The sequence below is a fragment of the Varanus komodoensis genome, unplaced genomic scaffold (genome assembly GCF_004798865.1).
Source record: "Varanus komodoensis strain SLA01 unplaced genomic scaffold, ASM479886v1 scaffold344, whole genome shotgun sequence".
Taxonomy (NCBI): domain Eukaryota; kingdom Metazoa; phylum Chordata; class Lepidosauria; order Squamata; family Varanidae; genus Varanus; species Varanus komodoensis.
In genome coordinates, this window is record NW_025335842.1 from 1 (window position 1) to 5,795 (window position 5,795).

Below are 5,795 nucleotides of genomic sequence, written 5' to 3' on the forward strand. Positions count from 1 at the left end.
GAGCGTGTGTGTTCGGTCAGGTTCATCCCAAGATTTCCTCCACCTGTGCTCTAATCGTCTCCCAGCCTGCTTCATTGCCCGCAACTCAGGCATATACCATGGTGCCGAGGGGGCTCTGCTAGTTGGGAGAGGACACTTAGGAGTGATCATGTCTATTGCCCTGGTCATCTCCCTTTTCCTCGAATCAACCAGGACATCAACAGGAACACCAGCTTTATCAGCCGGAAAATCCTCCAGAGCCCTCAGGAATACATCTGGATCCATCTTGCTCTGAGGGCAGACCATCTTAATAGGGTCCGCACCCATCCAGAGGGAGGAACCATCCCCAAGCACAAACCTCACAAGGAAGTGGTCTGATCATAACAAGGAAGTTAAGGTCACGTTTCTCACTTCCAGGCCACCCTCTTCCCACCCCATTGAGAAAACCAGGTCAAGCGTGTGACCTCTTTCATGGGTTGGGTCAGCGATATATTGAGAAAGCCCCATGGCTGCCATGCAAGCCATGAAGTCCTGAGCAGCCCTGGATAGAAGCGCCTCGGAATGGAAGTTGAAGTCCCCCTGGACCAACATCCTCGGGGACCCCAACAGCACAAAATACAGAAACAGCACAAAATATAGAAATACCCCAACAGTTCTTCTTAAAAAAGAACAGCACAAAATACAGAAAAAACTTTGTATAGAAAACAGAAAAAAACACAGCCACTACACCCCACCACTGGGACCATGGCTGTATAATATTTTTACCTTCATTAATACATATTCAATAAATGAACTCCATAAATAATTAAAATCATTCTTCTTATCAGTCCTTTTTTCACCCCAATTCCACAAATCAACTTATCATTAAAAGCTATAATTCAAATTTTTATACCATTCAGTTAAATGAAGATCCAGTTTCTGCTTTCATTTTTTTGCTATTATCAATTTTGCTGCTGTTCCCAATTTATTATTAATTCTTCAATGTTCCATTTACATTTCTTTTCATAAAATATTAACAGTAATGCTATTTCAGGATCTGCTTCAATTTTTAAATTTAGTATCATTGTAATCCCTTAGTATCATTATGCAAATAGCAAAATCCAACCAAATATGGAAATCCCACATCCGCAACATAAACGAGAATATATATTATCCATATAAAATAATTTTACCAGTGTCAGGTACCATATCGATACTAGTGTATAAAAAATGCATAATTCTAATTGACATATGTTTTAATATTCTTTCATCCTGTATTTCACCTCATTCTTATCTATATCCTTCTCTAAATGTATTTCTCATGAGATTTTAAAATGGTCCTTCTTGACTAATTTGTTGCTGTTGTTTTTAGTCACAAAGTTGTGTCCGACCCAATGTGACCCCATGGACAACATTCCTCCAGGCCTTCCTGTACTCCACTATCCCGTGGAGTCCACTGAAGCTCACACCTAATGCTTCACTGACTCCATCTGTCCACCTCATTCTCTACCGTCCCCTTCTTTTGCTGTCAATTGTTCCCAGCATTTGGTTCTTCTCCAGTGAGCCCTTACTTCTCATTAGGTGGTCAAAGTATTTGAGTTTCATCTTCAGTATCTGGCCTTCTAAAGAGCAGTCTGGGTTGATTTCCTCTAGGACTGACTGGTTTGATTGCCTAGCAGTCCAAGGGACTTTCAAGAGTCTTCTTCAGCACCACAATTCAAAGGTCTCAATACTTTGGCTCCCAGCCTTCCTTATGGTCCAACGTTCACAGTCATACATTGCAACTGGGAAAAACATAGCCTTGACTATATGAACTTTTGTTGGCAGGGTGATGTCTCTGCTTCTCAGTATGCTGTCTAGATTTGCCATAGCTTTCCTCCCAAGGAGCAAGTGTCTTTTAATTTCTTGGCTGCAGTCCCCATCTGCGGTGATCTTGGAGCCCAGAAAAATAAAATCTGTCACTACCTCCATTTCTTTCCCATCTATTTGCCAGGAAGTGAGAGGACCAGATGCCATGATCTTAGTTTTCTTAATGGTGAGTTTCAAGCCAACTTTTGCGCTCTCCTCCGTCACCCCCATCAAGAGGCTCTTTAGTTCCTCTTCACTTTCTGCCATTAGAGAGGTATCATCTGCTTACCTGAGGTTTTTGATATTTCTCCTACCAATTTTAATTCCAACTTGTAATTCATCTAGCCTTGCCTTTCTCATGATGTACTCTGCATATAAGTTAAATCAGCTGGGCGACAGGATGCAGCCTTGCCGAACTCCTTTCTCAATTTTGAACCACTCACTGTTTCCATGTCCAGTTCTCACTGATGGTTTTTGACCCGCATATAGGTTTCTCAAGGGACAAATAAGATGGTCTGGTACGCCCATCTCTTTAAGAACCTGCCACAATTTGTTGTGATCCACACAATCAAAGGCTTTAGCACAGTCAATGAAGCAGAAGTAGATTTTTTTCTGTAACTTCTTAGCTGTCTCCATGATCCAGAGTATGTTGGCAATTCGATGTCTAGTTCCTGTGCCTCTTCGAAATCCTGCCTGTACTTCTGGTAGTTCTCAGTCCTCATACTTCTGGAGCCTCGCTTGTAGGATTTTGAGCATAACTTTGCTAGCATGCGAAATGAGTAAAATGGTGCAGTCGTTTGAACATTCTTTGGCATTTCCTTTTGGAATCAGAATGTTAACTGACTTTTCCAATCCTGTGGCCACTGCTGAGTTTTCCAAATTTGCTGGCATATTGAGTGCAGCACCTTTACTGCATCGTCTTTTCAGATTTTGAATAACTCAGCTGGAATACTGTCACCTCCACTAGCTTTGTTGTTTGCTCAGACTTCCTAAGGCCCATTTGACTTCACATTCCAGGATGTCTGGTTCGAGGTCAGTGACCACCCCATTGTGGTTATCAGGGATGTTACAATCTTTCTTGCATAGTTCTTCCATGTAATTTTGCCACATCTTCTTAATCATTTCTGCCTCTGTTAGGTCCCTGCCATTTTGGTCCTTTAACATGCCAATCTTTCCATGAAATGTTCCCTTCATATCTCCAATTATCTTGAACAGAATTCTGTTCCTCCCTATGCTATTTTTTTTCTTGTATTTCTTTGCACTGTTCATTTAAGAAGGCTTTCCTATCTCTTCTAGCTATTCTCTGGAATTCTGCATTAAGTTGGGTGTATCTTTCTCTTCCTCCCTAGCCTTTCCCTTTCCTTCTTTCCTCAGCTATTTGTAAAGCTTCCGCAGACAGCCATTTTGCTTTCTTGCATTTCTTTTTCTTTGGGATGGTTTTAGTCGCTACCTCTTGTACTATGTTGCAAACCTCTGTGCATAGTTCTTCAGGAACTCTGTCCATCAAATCTAATTCCTACAATCTGTTTGTCACCTCTACTCTATATACCTCTGGGATAAGATATAGGTCATACCCTAGTGGCCGAGTGCTTTTCCCTACTTTCTTCAATTTAAGCCTAAATTTTGCAACAAGAAGCTCATGATCTGAGCCACACTCAGCTCCTGGTCTTGTTTTACTGACTGTATAGAGCTTCTCCATCTTTGGCTGCAGAACACATAGTCAATCTGATTTCTGTGTTGACCGTCTGGTGATGTCCATGTGTAGAGTTTTCTCTTGGGTTGTTGGAAAAGAGTGTTTGCTATGACCATTGTATTCTCTTGGCAATATTCTACCAGCCTCTGCCCTGCTTCATTTTGTACTCCAACACCAAACTTGCCTGTTATTCTGGTTATCTTTTGGCTTTCTACTTTAGCATTCCAATCCCCCATGATGAAACGGACTTCATTTTTTGGTGTTAATTCTAGAAGGTGTTGTAGTCCTTCGCAGAACCATTCAACTTCATCCTCTTCAGTACCAGTGGTTGGAACATAGACTTGGACTACTGTGATGTTGAATGGTTTGCCTTGGATTCGAACTGAGATCATTCGGTCATTTTGGAGATTGTATCCCAGTACTGCTTTTCCTATTCTTTAATTGAGTGTGAAGGCTACTCCATTTCTTCTGAGGGATGCCTGCCCGCAGTAGTATACCTGATGGTCATCTGAATTCACCCATTCCTTTCCATTTTAGTTCACTGATTCCTAAGATGTCGATGTTCAGTCTTGTCATCACTTGTTTAACCACCTCCAGCTCACCTTGATTCGTAGATCTTACATTCCAGGTTCCTATGGAGTATAGCTCTTTACAGCATCACACTTGCTGTTGCAAGGCTGTAGCGCTCTTCCCAAACACTCCCACAGGATCTGGCAGTTAGAGTTTAAGTCTTTTATTCTAAGGAACTTCAAAGCTACGCAGGCAATGAATAAGAAAGGATCTTGCAATGATGGTGCTAAACAGGCATTATCTCCTCCTTTCTGAGAGGATTCAAATTAGGATGCACTCTTCACCCTTGGACAACCCTCCCTAGGTAGGTCAGATAAACTTCTCTCCCTCCTCCCTTCCATTTCCCTTGACTCCAATTGCCCCAAGCAGCGTGCTCTCCTCTTATCTTCAGCACTCACTAAAGCTTTCCCATACTTTTTATCTCTATCTTGTGCTGTCATCACCATAGCAACTGGCTCGCTTGCTGGTTCCTTCATTTTGTTACCTTCTCCTGTTACAAAGTTCTCTGACTCTGTTCTCAGAAAAACTTCATCAGTGTCAGAGGGCAGGTGGGTGGGCTGGGTGTTTGTGCAATGGGCACCAGGTACAAATCTTCCTGTTCTGAACCTTGACTCTCCCTGGGAGCTTCTTGGTCTCACACGTGTGCCAACAACTCCTCTGAGTCATTGGGCATAACACTTTCCTTTCACCACCTGATACATCCACAAGTGAGTGTCCTTTCAGCTTTGACCCATTCACTTCATTCTTTCTGCTGCTACAAGTAGTAGCCCTCTGCTCTTCCCCAGTAGTTCATTGGACACCTTCCGACCTGAGGGACTCATCTTCTGGTGTCATATCTTTTTGCCTTTGGTACTGTCCATGGGGTTTTAATGCCAAGGATACTGAAGTGGGTTGCCATTTCCTTCTCCAGTGGATCAGCTTTTGTCCGAGCTCTCTGCTATGACCTGTCCATGTTGGGTGGCCCTGCATGGCATAGCTCATAGCTTCATTGAGCTACACAAGCCCCTTTGCCATGACAAGGCAGTGATCCATGAAAGGGTTCAGGAATTTATTCAAGCAAAATGTAACTACCCTACATTCTCTCATATTTTCCATTGCATTGCACTGATCTGTGTTACTGTTCTGTATATGAGGGCATCAAACTGTCATTGTGTTGTCATTCTATTGTCAACTACTTTGTACCTGAATTCCTAATAGGTTATAAAATACTGTGTACAATATTTGGAAGCACTTAGCTGCTTTCACCTCTACTCAACAACCCTGTTGTAAGTTTGTATTTCTCTGCAGAGGTTGCCTTAGTGATATTACAGTAAGCTACTTAGCTTCAAGGTGCAAGGAGTCTTCCCCACTGAATTTGTTTATTGATTATTGTGGCTGTCATAGTGATTTCCCAACAGTACATAGACATCCAATGAGATGCTTTGCCAATGAAGAAGAAATTAGGGGAATTTCTTTTCATGCATTGTCTTTCTTCCTCCCCCTACAATTTCTAGTATTGTCATCTGGGAGATCGCATCCTTGGTGGTGCTGCATCTCACGTTGTCATCATCTCTGGTCCATCTGTCTTCATGGAAAAAAATGGCATTGTGTGAAAAACTTCCCCATTGCATTATTTGAAAACTTGAGTGATGACTTTTTGTTGTTTGCTTTCTTTGCTGGTGGAATATTTTCACTTACATCTGTAGTTTCAGAAAAAAGCCTTCATGGCTCAGAAAACAGTCCTATG